Here is a 14,481-nt window from a genome sequence, read left to right on the forward strand (position 1 = left end):
AGATATTTAAGAATTTGTATATTTAATTGAACCAGGGATTGTATTAATGTAATTATTGCAGAGTGCGTTAATCTGAATACTTTCTAAACAGGAGAATTCTGGGGACAAGCCCTGGAATAGATAAGCGGTGCAATAATTCTCTTAATTATAATCCCAACACCCTTGCTTCAACTTGAGAGATAAAAATGACTTACCTGTGCTCAGATTTGTTTCCAGTCAGGGATTTATTATTATAAGGGCAGTCACTTCTATTATATGCCTTACTTTCTAGTGATGAAACCCTAAACTTTTTTTGCCATGAGAATCTTATAAATTATAATTTAAAAATGCCCTGAGAACAGGTCACCTTAAAAATCTAGTTGCTAAATGAGAAACAAAAACTCATAGACACAGACAATAGTTTAGTGGTTACCAGAGGGTAAGGGGGTTGGAGGTGGGAGATGAGGGTAAGGGGGATCAAATACAGGGTGATGGAAGGAGAACTGACTCTGGGTGAACACACAATGGAATTTATAGATGATGTAATACAGAATTGTACACCTGAAATCTATGTAATTTTACTAACAATTGTCACCCCAATAAATTTAAAAAAAAAAGTTGCTTATCTGTTCGGTAGTTCCTTGAGTTTTGTTTGCTCTAAATTTCCCTAACATTTGAACATGAATCTTTCTCTCACATCTGTCTAAATTTTCTACAAGTACTTGTTAAAACCTTCCCAGTATTTTGAGATTCTCATTTTATAGTTAAGAGACTTCCTTTCTGTGGCTTCTTGGGTTCTGGCCCCTTAATGAAGGAGGTGTTGATCCATTTGATATTGGAGACAGCCTCCTTTTCTCTTAGATCTTAGTTGTGTCCACATGATTTTTTAAAATTTAGATACTATGGGACCTGCCCCACTTTTATGATACATATTTTTATGAGCATATGGACCCAATTGTATCTTTTTCCTTGTCTACTCATCTATATTCTTTTTTAAGATCTAAAGTTTCTCCTAAACTATATCACTCTTCATCTAGTTTATCTTGCCTATCTTCTTAAAAAATAATTTTTTTGTATTTTATTTTTTTCAAATGTCTATTTTTCCTACCATGCAAGTGAGAGTAAAGCCTGCATTTTTCTAAGCAGACAAGGTTATTCCCTCCTTACCTTCCTGAAGAAACTTATCGAGAAATCCTAGTTTTTACAATAATTTCATCGACTTTCTATCCTACTTTTTAAAATTCCTATTGTTTAATAAATTTTAATACATGACCATATTTTAAAAAATTGTTTTGACCAGAGGTCATGTAGGCAATTTTAGGTCATGTGTTGGGAGGTGACTGCAGACAAACCACATGAATTTAAGATTGGTCTTTTTTCAATTAGCAATAATCGCACCTCGGATAAACCTCATTGGCTACTATACCGCCACTGTGCAAAGCTTAGATTGGTCTTTTTTATAGACCCATTTCACGGTGCTGTAGACAGTTCAAATACTGCAGAAGAGGAACAGATTTCAGGTGGCCTAATAAGGCTGTCTTCCAATACCTAACATATCAGCAATGTCTTGCAGATCTTATTGAAAAAGCATGGTAAAAACAACAACGATTGTTTCAACACTTGTGCAAACACAAAGCCAAAATTGTCAACTGGATTCATTGGAAATATGTCTTCCCTACTGTGAAGATGTATTCACAATTAACAAAGGAGACAAGGCAGGCACAATGTATATTCCATGTCACCAACTAGCAGGCCCTGATATACCTCTCCAAGTCGCTTTTTCAATATTAGGGAATGTTTTGGTTTTATAATGATAAGAGCTGGGCATAGGTAGACCGAGTTGGTACAGGGAAGTAGCCAAATCCAGGGGTCTATCAGCTTATATATCTTGATCTTCTTGTGACTCTATTGTAGCTACATGTGTGCCTACTCAGCCCGGTTGATGTCCATTAATTACTGTTATTTACAGTAAGCAATCTGGAAGAGTACTGTTCAGGAGAAATAAAATGCACATCACATATATAATTTAAATTTTTCTGGGGGTACACTAAAAGGGTAAAAGAAATAGTTGTAATGAATTTTAATAATATATTGTATTTATCCAAATAGACCCAAAATAATATTGATTCAGCATACAATCAATAAAAAATTATTAATGAAGTATTTTATATTTTTGTACTGTCTTTGAAATCCCGTACGTATTTTACACATACGACACATCTTATTTGGACTAGCCACATTTCAAGTGCTCAATCGCCATATGTAGCTTGTACATATGTACCTTACAGGACTGCATAGTGTTAGTGACATTTTGCAACCAGCACCATGGTCTCTTAAATACATCTGATTTCATTATTATTAAAATGTCCCCTGAGTAAGGGCAGAAGCTCTTTCCCAGAGTTGCTGCCAAGATTGATGTTTGATGAGTTTAATACAGACTATTGTCAGATTGCTTTACCATGTCTCTAAATTGATTGCCAGCCATGGCCAGTCTCCTGAAAAATAGCTCCCTCTAGTGTCTGCACTTGGGTTAGCAAATCTTTTTCAGTATAACGCAAAGCTTCTTAAGATGCCTTTTCAGCATTTTCCCTCTGCCCACCCAGAATTTACCATCTGTAGAACATGTAAGAACCGATTTCCAAACAGCTTCGTGACTTTCAGTTTAGGAAATGCAATCAGTCAACTTTTCAGCCATTTTGCCTGGTAGGGGTGAATTTTAGGGTTCAGACAATTCAGCAGTCATGGCAGAGAGGACCTTGGGGGGTTTTACCATTGGCCTCAAGTGCAGTGAAGAAATCTGCATAAATGCAGTGAATCTCTTTTGACCCCTCAGCTAAAGTGTACTCTTGAGTACACCATTTCCGTTTATCAGCGAGCTCTACTGTGATGCATCCTCCATTTGAATGTTTCTCTGATTCAGTCACCCAAGTCATAATGGCTATTACCGGTTTCAGGATTGTCTGAAGTTTTTCCTATGGTAGGAGCAATTTCTACACATACCCAACAACAAGCTTACAGTTATATTTCTAAAAGGCTGTATTGAGCAGCTGCATCAGACCACTTTCAAGTCCCAAATCCCTGCTGTCTCCACTGAGTAGCTGTATCGATTTCTGCCAAAGGCTCTAGTCTGTGTGTGTTCTCGTTGCTGACACTTCTACAGTCATTTGTGCACTGGGGTCATAGGCTCAAGAGGCACTGCCTGATTGACAGCCCTTTATAAATCTTTTATTTGCTTGTTTCTGTCAGGCCATAATTTGGTCTCAAGTTTCTTTCTGGTGACTCTGTGAATAGGACTAACAATATCCCCAAATGGGAGATGTGATTTTGCCATAACTCAAACAGTTCCTCCAGTCTTTGAGCTGTTTTAGTGGCGAGGTCAAGATCAGACCATAAATTATTTCTCACACTGGGAGGACGGCCTCTTGTGGTTCTAGCTCATGTAATTTCCCAAATTTTCAGAGACTGGGGCAGGTCTTGAATTTTAATGGGGGTTCATCTGCCATGCTCTTTTGGAAGATGGATGATACCAGTGTCTGAATCCCCCTTTGCTTTTTCCTCCTAGGAGGCAATTACATGTCACTGATATTACCAACTTACTCCTAACCGTTATTAAGACCAAATGCAGTCACAGTTGGTTGTGACAGTATACTGGTAAAAATTTTAATGTCCTCGTGTAAGCACTGTTAACATAATCTGGAGGTACTTCCTTCCACATGAACACAAGCTCTTCTTGACTGGCTTCTGAAACAGGATGAGAAAAGAAAGCATGAGCTAATCTCCTTTGGCTCATTGCCCTTAGGTGCAGTTTTTTTTTGTTTTTCTGTTTTTTGTTTTCTTTTTCAAATCATACCTACTGTGCATCTGAGGCTCCCGGTAGATCTACCCAATGAACTCCCAGGAGTCTACTATCAGTATCTGTAAATCATCTGCTTTGTCTTTTGTCTTGGAAGGGCTGTTCTACAGAAAATAAATAGAGATCAATACCCCTACTTCAACCATTAATGCTAACTGAAGCATTAATCTTCTCTTGTGCTCCTAGAATTCTATATTGTGTAATATTTTCTCCAGAGGAGGGCTTGGGCATTGCAAAGATTCTCTTTAGCACTTGAGTTGGAACCAGATGGAGGGTGGACATGGAATGCATACAATTTTAGAATGTAGGGCCATCGTCCTCCATCCACACATGGCATCCATCCCAATGATGCATTTCAGTCAAGGAGATACAACCAGAGAACACTTGCTCTCGTCATGTTTTCCAAATTAGGGTTTAAATTTTATACAGGTGTTATATATCACAGCATCTTGATACCTTCCGAGTTTCACCTTTCAGCCTCTCAGGTACCCCTCATGGCGATGATGGTACCCTGGGCACCAAGAGCTAATGATTCCAGATATTTTAGTTGTTGCCCAGAGGCTATGCCACCCACACCATTTTCTAGCTCCTTGGATTCTTCTGAGGTGTGGGTGAACAGATTCCACGCCCTTAATTTATTTTAAAATACTAGGGAATGAATTCAGCCACTCTTTACTCTTGTCTTCCATTCCAATTCATTACCATTATAGTCATTGGATTTGTGCTCAGCCATGTTAGGTGTTATGCAGGGAATGTGAAGGGTGGTAGGTGTCATGGTCAGAGAGGAAGTTGGTTTTCCATCTCTCAAGACACAAGATTATGCCACCAACATCCTACTAATGATCCTATCCATTTCTTCCCTTTTCATCCTGTTTTTCAATAGCAATGAAACACACTAAGTCAACTAGTACTTCTTTCCTTCTTTATATTTCCCCCCTGTAGTCTTGCCTTTCTCTTGGATACTATGAACATTTCTGCCACCATTTAACCCCCTTCATAGTAACTGAGTTTACTGTCTCCTGAATATTTTCTTGACTCCTAGGTAGCAATATGACATAATAATTCCAAATTTGGGGAGCACCCTAAATCATAGTATTATCATGGTTTGGGTTAGCCGTGTCCAATTAGATGTATCCATTGTCTTGAATGTGGTACTGTTTTCTGGAGCATATACATCTAGCAAAACTTAAAATATGTACAGTTTCTTGCATGTCAATTATGTATCAATTAAACAGTTTAAAATAAAAGTAGAGACATTGCTCCAAGGGTCATTTAGCTAGTTTGTACAGTTGCCTTCACTTGATCATTCCTACCGCTTCAGAAAGATGGTTCTGATGCACCCAGCACCAGGCTTAATGCATGATGATCAATGGATACCAGACAGGAGCAACAGTATACATAGCACCTGGGAGGCTCCAAAGCTGCACATACAGCTTCCTGAGTGTTCTTTCCCACCCCAGGATGTAGTTTGGTTGTGGAGTTTGTCAAGAACTGAGTACGCAATGTGACAAGTTACCCAGGGAAGGTGCTGAGTTCTGGCGTTCCAGACACATGGCCTTGTGTATGATTTCTGTGCATCAGCACAATGTCAGCAGGATAATTTAATATAAACAATCTAGATGGGCCAGGATATAAGGCTAAAGTCATTTCTAAACCAGTAATCAGTACATCACTAACCCTTTAAGGACCCTCATTTATCTTTTCCCTGGTATATTCAATCAGTCAATATTTGCAAAGAATTCTGGTCAGGGTCAAACTTCTTCAGGGATACCCCTGAGGAGGGAGGAATAAATTACAAGTCCATGGTTACCCTTGCACATAATAGCTAAAAGGCTATTATGTGGAAAGATGCTCCCTGAAATCGAATTTTTGCCTCAGCCAGGTCAATTTAGGAAGACTGGCCTGCCAGCAGCCAGCTCTCTAATGCTGTCCAAACAGATAAAAGCTTGTGCTGTTGAGTCAAGTCCAGACTGTGCCAGACTGTGTTTGCTGCCTCTACAGAAACAGATGTCATTCTGTGTGAAAACAGCCACTGTACCCATGGACAAATCTTCCGTAAGCTGCTAGTGGACATGGGAGTCTTTAATGTTTGTTTTATCCCCATGTTGATGCTGCAATAGGTGTAGCTTCTAAGGTGACCTCCCAGTGACCCCTGCCTTCAGGTACAAGCCTTTGTGTAAGTGTGAGCTGGCACAGAAACTTGTTTTTAACCAACAGAGTATGGCAAAGGTGATTCTGTCATTGGGTTATATAACAGTGTAACTTCCATCTTAGTACCATATGCTTTCTCTTGTTGGCTTTGACGAAGTGAGTTGCCATGTTAAGGAGGCCTGCACGGCAAGGACGAATGCTAGCTAGTAGCAGCTAGAAACTGAGGCCCTCAACCCAACAGCCCAAAGGGAACTGAATCCTGTCAGCGACCACATAAGTGAGCTAAGAACTGACTCCCAGTCAAAACTTCAGATGAGACCACAACCCTGGTTAACAACTGGATTGCCAGGTTTGTGAGAAACCCTAAAGCAGAGGACCCAGTTGATTTGTGCCCAGATTCCTGTCCCACAAAAACCGTAAGATAATAAATTATGTTTAGCCATTAAATTTGTGGCAAGTTGTTATGCAGTAGTACATAATACAAAGTCTCAAATAAAAGTGTAAGGGTAAAGTGTATACATTCTGAATTTTCCCCTCTGCTCATTTTGATTTCCATTCAACTTTGAAGATGAATTCATTCACTGATCAGACCATGACTTGAGGTAAATAGCATGAAAAGATAAACTTTCTAGGTCAATAAGGAAAGGGCACTGCTTCCTAGGTCAAAAGGAAGTCGTTAAAGAAAAGGAGGAGGATGGTGCAAGAACACAAAGAGCCAAGGTTATTACCGAAGTTGGCCCCAGATGATTAGGCCATTGAATCTGACTTAGACGTGCCACTAGATAAAATCTTCCAGATCTGTAGTGACCAAAGTACACTTCTGAGTACTTCTCCAAACTATGTGGTATTTGTCTTTCTCTCCCTGACTTATTTCATTTAGAATAATTCCCACTAGATCCATCTATGTTGTCACAAATGGCAAGATTTCATTCTTTTTTATTGTTGCACGATATTCCATTGTATCTATATATACACATCTTCTTTATTCATCTATCGATGGACACCTAGGTTGCTTCCGTATCTTGGCTATTATAAATAATGCAATGAATATAGGGGAGCATATATCTTTATAAATTAGTGTTTTTGTTTCCTTTGGAGAAGTACTCAGAAGTGGACTTGCTGGGGTGTATGGTATATCTATTTTTAGTTTTTTGAGGAATCTCCATACTGTTTCCCATAATGGCTGTACCAATCTGCAGTCCTACCAACAGTGCACAGGGTTCCCTTATTTCGCATCCTTGCCAACACATGTTATTTGTTGGCTTGTGATAATAGCCATTCTGACTGGTATGAAGTGGTATCTCATTGTGGTTTTGATTTGCATTTCCCTGATGATTACAGATCTTGAGTATATTTTCATATGGATGGTGGCCATCTCTATGTTTCTCTGTTTTCTTTGGAGAAAACATCTCTATGTTTTCTTTCTGTTTTCATGTCCTCTACCAATCCAATTTTTTGATTGGATTTTTTGTTGTTGTTGTTGTTATTGAGTTATATATGAGCTTTTCATATATTTTGGATATCAACCCCTGGTCAGATAGATCATTTGTGAATATATTCTCCCATTCAGTAGCTTGTCCTTTTGTTAATAGTTTTCTTTGCTGTGCAGAAGCTTTTTAGTATGATTAAGTTCAATTTGTTTATTTTTCTTTTGTTTCCCTTGCTCAAAGGGACATATCCAAAAACTTATTATTCAGACTGCTGTTACTATTATACCTATATTATCTGCTAGGAGTATTATGATTTCAGGCCTTACATTTAAGTCTTTAAACCATTTTAAGTTTATTTTTTTATATGATGTTAGAAGGTGGTCTAGTTTAATGTTTTTGTTTGTACCTGTCCAGTTTTCCCAACACCATCTGTTGAAGAAATTGTCATTACTTCATTCTTACCTTCTTTATCACAAATTAGTTGACCATATAAGTGAGGGTTTATTTCTGGGCTGTCTTTTCTGTTCCATTTATCTTTATGTCTGTTTTATGCCAGAACCATGCTGTTTTGATAATTATAGCTTTCTAGTATAGTTTGAAATCAGGTAGCGTGATACCTCCAACTTTGTTCTTCATTCTCAAGATTGCTTTAGCTATTGATGGTCTTTTGTGGTTCCATATAAATTTTAGGGATTGTTCTAATTCTGAAAAGAATGTCATTGGCATTATAGGAATTGCATTGAATCTGTAGATTGCTTTGGGTAGTATGGCCATTTTAACAATATTAATCCTTCCAGTCTATTAGCACAATATGTCCTTCCATTTATTTGTGTCCTCTTCAATTTCTTTCTTCAATGTCTTATAGTTTTCAGAGTACAGATCTTTCACCTCCTTGGTTAAATTTATTCCTAGGTATTTTATTCTTTTTGAAATAATTGTAAATAGATTTTTCTTAATTTCTCCTTCTGTTTGTTCATTATTAGTGTAAAGAAATGTGATGGATTTCTGTATATTAATTTTGTATCCTGCTACTTTACTGAATTCTTTTTTTAAAAAAAAATTTATTGGGGAATATTGGGAAACAGTGTGTTTCTCCAGGGCCCATCAGTTCCAAGTTGTTGTCCTTCAAGCTAATTGTGGACGGTGCAGCTCAGCAACAAACTCAGCCACCATTTTCAATCTTTAGTTGCAGGGGGCGCAGCCCACCATCCCATGTGGGAATTGAACCGGCAACCTTGTTGTTGAGATCTCGCGCTCTAACCAACTGGGCCATCTGGCCGCCCCTGAATTCTTTTATTCTATTAATTTTTGGTGGATTCTTTAGGGTTTTCTATATATAGTATCATGTCATTTGCAAATAGTGACAGTTTGGCTTCTTCCTTTCCAATTTGGATTTTTTCCGTGTTTGTTTGCTGTAGCTAGGAATTCCAATACTATATTGATTAATAGTGGTGATAGTGGACATCCTTGTTTTGTTCCTGTTTTAGAGAAAGAGCTTTCAGCTTTTCACCATTGAGGATGATGTTAGCTGTGGGCTTATCATGTATAACCTTTATCAAGTTGAGGTAAGTTACATCTATATACACTTTGTTGAGAGGTTTTATCATAAATTGATGTTGAATTAATCGGATGCTTTTTCTTCATCTATTGAGATAATCATATGATTTTTATCTTTGTTTTTGTTGATGAAGCACATTGTTTTGCAGATGTTGAACCACACTTGTATCCCTAGTATAAATCCCATTTCATCATGGTGTATAATCCTTTTAATGTACTGTTGAAATCAGTTTGCTAGTATTTTGTTCATAATTTTGGCATCTATGTTTATCAGGGATATTGGCCTGTAATTCTCTCTCTCTCTCTCTCTCTCTCTCTCTCTCTCATCTCTTATCTCTTTGCAGTGTCTTTGTCTGGTAGTATCAGGGTAATTCTTGACTCGTAGAATGAATTTGGAAACATTCCTTCCTCTCCAATTTTTTGGAATAGTTTGAGAAAGATAGGTAGTAATTCTTCTTTAAATATTTGGTAGAATTCATCTGTGAAGTTGTCTGGCGCTGGGATTTTCTTTGTAAGGAGTTTTTTGATTACTGCTCCAGTTTCATTGCTAATAATTGGTCTGTTCAGATTCTCTGTTTCTCCCTGGCTTCGTCTTGGAAGGTTGTATGTTTTTAGAAATTTATCCATTTCTTCTAGATTGTTGAATGTTAACATATAATCGTTCATAGTATTCTTTAGTGATCCTTTGTATTTCTGTGGTGTTGGTTATAATCTTTCCTTTTTTATTTCTGATTTTATTTATTTGTGTTTTCTGCTTGATGAGTCTTGCTAGAGGTTTGACAACTTTATCCTTTCAAAGAACGAGTTCTTAGTTTCATTACTGTTTTCTATTTTTCTACATTCTATTTTGTTTGTTTCCGTTCTGATCTTCATTATTTCCTTCCTTCTACTTAATTTGGGTTTGTTTGTTCCTCATTTTCTAGTTTTCTAGAATTAAATTTAGATTGTTTATTTTGAATTTTTCTGCTTCTTGAGGTAGGCCTCTATCGCTATAAACTTTCCTCTTATAACTGTTTTTGCTGCATCCCATAAATTTTGTACAGTTATGTTTTCATTTTCACTTGTCTCAAGGTAGTTTTTGATTTCCTGTTTGATTTCTTCTTTGATTCATTGGTTGTTTAGAAGCAAGTTTTTAATCTCCATGTATTTGTGTTTTTTTCCAGTTTTCTTCCTGTAGTTGATTTCTAGTTTCATGCCATTGTGGTAAGAAAATATGTTTCATATAATTTTAATCTTCTTGAATTTATCAAGGCTTGTTTTGTGGCCTAGTATGTGATCTTTCCTGGAAAATATTCCATGTGCGCTGGAGAAAAATATATAGCTGGCAGTTTTTGGATGAAATGCTCTATAAATGTCTATCAAGTCAAAGTGGTCTAATGTGGCATTTTAAAGCCATTATTTCCGTATTAATTTTCTGTCTGGATGATCTATCCATTGAGATAAGTGGAGTATTAAATTCCCCAACTATTATAGTATTAATGTTAATTTCTGCCGTTATATCCATTAACATTTGCTTTATATACTTGGGTGCTCCTGTGTTGGGTGCATAGATATGTAGAATTGCCATGTCCTCTTCTTGGATTGACCCCTTTATAATTATGTAATATCCTTGTCTCTTTTTTGCATTCTTTGTTTTGAATTCCATTTTGTCTCATACAAGTATTGCTACCTCAGCTTTCTTTTCATTTCTGTTTTCATGGAATATCTTTCTCCATCCCTTCACTTTCAGTCTGTGTGTGTCTTTTGATGTAAAGTGAGTCTCTTGTAAGCAGCACATAGATGGGTAAATATTTTTATCCATTCTGCCACCCTGTCTTTTGATTGGAGCGTTTAGTTCATTTACATTTAAAATAATTATTGATAAGTATGTGCTTATTGCCATTTTGTTAATTGTTTTTACTTGTCTATGTTCTTTGCTGTTCCTTTCCTCTTTTGATATGTTTCCTTTTGATTTGTTGATTTTCTTTAGTGTTTTGATTGGATTCCTTTCTCTTCATTTTTTTTTGTGCATTTTTGGTTCATGGTTACCATGAGGTTCATATATATCCATCTATATCAATAATAGTCTGTTTAAGCTGATAGGCATTTAAGTTCAGTTGCATTCCAAAAGCACTAGATTTTTACTCCCCCTCCACTCTTTGTTTTTGACATCACATTTTATATCTTTTTGTTTTATGTATGCTGATTATTTACTGTAGTTATAGTTAATTTTGCTACTATTGTCTTTTAACCTTCTTATTAGCTTTTTAAGTGGTTGATTCACTGTGATTATTGTATACTGGCCTTTTCCAGTGAGATTTTTTTTTTCTTTCCTGTACTTTCTCATTTCTAGTTATGGCCTTTTCTGCATAAAAGAAGACCCTTTAACATCTCTTATAAGACTGATTTAGTGGTTGTGAACTGCTTTAGTGTTTTCTTGTCTAGAAACACTTTGTCTCTCCTTCAATTCTAAATGAAAACCTTGCTGGATAAAGTATTCTAGATTGTAAATACTTTCTTTTAGCATTTTAAATATCTCCTGCCACTCCCTTCTGGCCTGTAAAGTTGCTTCTGAGAAATCAGCCTTATGGAGTTTCCCTTGTAAGGGACTTGTTTTTTCATTCTTTCTGCCTTTAAGATGGTCTCTTTATCCTTAACTTTTACTGTTTTCCTTACAATGTCTCGGTATGCGTCTCTTGGGTTCATCTTGTTTGGAACTCTCTGTGCTTCCTGGACCTGGATGTCTGTTTCCTTCCCTAGATTAAAAAGTTTTCTGAGATTATTTCTGCAAATATTCTTTCTTCCCCTTTCTCTCTCTCCATCTGAAATCTCTATAAGATGAATGTTATAGGGCACATGATGTGTGTCAGAGATCTCTCATACTACCCTCATTTAAAACATTTTTTTATTCATTTTATTGTTCTGATTGAATAATTTACACTATTCTGTCTTTCAGGCCACCAATCTGTTTTTCTGTATTAACTAATCTGCTGTTGATTCCTTCTAGTGTAGTCTTCATTTTAGCTACTGTATTCTTCATCTCTGATCCTTTATTACATTTTCTCTCTCTTTGTTGAAGTACTAATTCCTCTATTGTATTCTCAAGTTTGTTGAGCATCCTTATGACCATTTCTTTGAATTCTTTATCAGGCAAATGATTCATCTCTGTTTCATCAGGATATTTCTTTGGAGTTTTTTCTTGTTCTTTCATTTTGGACATATTCTTCTGTCTCCCCATTTTGTTTGACTTTCTGTATTTGTTCCTATGAGTTGGGTAGAGTACATATCTCTCCCGTTATTGACAGAGTGATCTCTGAGTAGACTGTCTGTTGAAGTTCTGGCAGGCTGGTTGTAGTCATAGTGGGTATGCATAGTGCCGTGTGTGTGTGTATGTGCGCGCGCGCGCATGTATATGCACAATTCCTTGCCCTTCTAATCTGTGTATTGATGTCTGATGTAGACAGGGCTGCTCAATGCACTCTTGATGTCTCCTGTTGCTTTAACTGCCTGTGATCAAGCAGGCAGGGCTGCTTTTCATGCAAGGCTGCTTTGCATGCAAGGGCAGGGCTGCTTTGCATGCAGGTATTATCTCAATGCCCCACTTGCTCTGTCCCCTCTCTGATGGTGCAGACCTGCGTCCACACACTGCTGTGCTTTGCTAGTTCTGCTCCCTACCTGGGCAGTAGAGCTCCTTGTTCACTCAGCAGCACCCCTCTCACTCTGCACAGGCAGCCCTGTATGCATGCCCTCTTGTTTTAATTGTCCACTCAAAGCAGAGTACATGTGGGGCTTCTTGGCATGCCTGCATCTCAATGCCCTGATAGCTCTGTCCTTTCTCAGGTTGGGACAGCCTTGGTGAGCATACAGTTGTACTTTGCTAGTTCTGCCCTGTCTCTGAGCAGTGAAGCTCCTCGTGCTAGCGCTCAGCCACACCTCACTCCATCTGGCAGCCCTGCATGTGAGTACTGCAAAGTTTTGCTAGCTCTATGATTTCTTGGAGGGGGAGCCCCACGTAGTGTGCCACTATCTCCACCCTTTCTCTGCACAGGGTAGCCCTGTAGGCAATACTGCAGTGTTGTGCTAGTTCCGCACTTTCTCTGGACAAAGTAGCCCTACAGGTGGTACTGCAGAGTTTTGCTAGCTCTGTACTTTCTCCAGGTAGGGGAGCCCCATTTGCAAGCAGCCCAGAGGATGCATGAAGCAGCACCCTGCTGGATCAATCTCTGCATGGAGAAGCCCTTTGTATATATGCTGTGCTGCCCTCCTGTTTCTACTGGGTCTAGCTCCAGGAAGGGACACACTGCAGTGACCTGCACATCAGCCAGGAAACTGGATGGAACTCCTGCCCACTTTCCCTGTTCAGGGAAATGTAAACAATGGCGCTCATTGGTTCCTCTGGTTTGAGTTGTTCCCTCAACTCCTTAAGACCTCTTGTGGTTCCCTGACCTTCTCTATGTGGTCCATCTCTCCTGTTTGTTGTACAGAAGCCATTCAATTGGCTCAGAGTTATCTCTCAGGAGGTAAATATGTGCATTTGATGTGTTCTTGTGAGGGGGCGAACTCAGCATCCACTTATGCCACCATCTTAGACCTGCCTCTCAAAAATTTAAGATACTGAAATCTGGCATTAACTATAATTCTGAACATTTTGTTTAACTATATTCTTGTGGATTATTTTGAAGAATGACAAGTTAACATGAGAATCTAACCTCCCCTCTTCTTTTTAATACTTCTCATATCCTGATGGATGTAACCAAAATAAGTTCAGAATATGGTGAGAATATAAGTAAACTTACATTAAGGCTAATAGGAAGTGAAATAACATAATTTGAGGCTTTTCTGCTAGATATAATAGAGACAGGATCATTTTGAGCTAAGAATTTAAGGGTTACCTAGCAACTCTCTCTTTTTTGATGAAGCCATGACATGTCATTTCTGTTGGATATAACTGGAACATGTTCTTTATGACATTTAATGAGGGAAAAAGGAAGATTCATAGCCTGGAGGTTTGGGAAGACTGAACCAAATAATAAATATGCCATTCTCTAATCTGCTTGTCATTAAGTATCAAAATCATTCAGAACACCTAAGAAAGTCCAAGGACCATACTAGGTCTTCAAGAAATATGTTGTAATCACAAAGGTGCAGGTCCAAGACAGGGGAATAGGTAAACTCTATTCCTGCTGCCTCCAAGGATCACATAACATTACAACTAAATTACAGAACAATCAACCTCAAGAATCATCTGAAGATTACCTGAATAGAACATTTATAACTAAGGATATAAAGAAGAAGCCACATGGAGACTGGTAGGAGGGATTGAGATGTGAAAAAGGCTAACCCCACACCACGTGTAGTGGTTGAGCACCAGGAGGGACATCTTGGCAGTGGAGGTCTCCCCTGAAGAGTAAGAGGTCCCAGCCCCACAGCAGGTTCTCCAGGCCAGGGGTCCTGTGCTGGGAAGAGGAGTTTCAACATCTGGCAGTGAAAATCAGTGAGGATTCTGTCTGTCCATCCCAGTGAGACAGAAGA

At 38.1% G+C, this 14,481-nt stretch overlaps 1 pseudogene; it reads right to left on the reverse strand.

The window, feature by feature from the left end:
• Nucleotides 1-1,244: 1,244 nt before the first annotated feature.
• Nucleotides 1,245-1,422, reverse strand: LOC117035649 (uncharacterized; annotated as a pseudogene).
• Between the last annotated feature and the right edge of the window lie 13,059 nt (nucleotides 1,423-14,481).

The sequence above is a fragment of the Rhinolophus ferrumequinum genome, chromosome 15, assembly GCF_004115265.2.
Source record: "Rhinolophus ferrumequinum isolate MPI-CBG mRhiFer1 chromosome 15, mRhiFer1_v1.p, whole genome shotgun sequence".
In the NCBI taxonomy this organism is placed as follows: Eukaryota; Metazoa; Chordata; class Mammalia; order Chiroptera; family Rhinolophidae; genus Rhinolophus; species Rhinolophus ferrumequinum.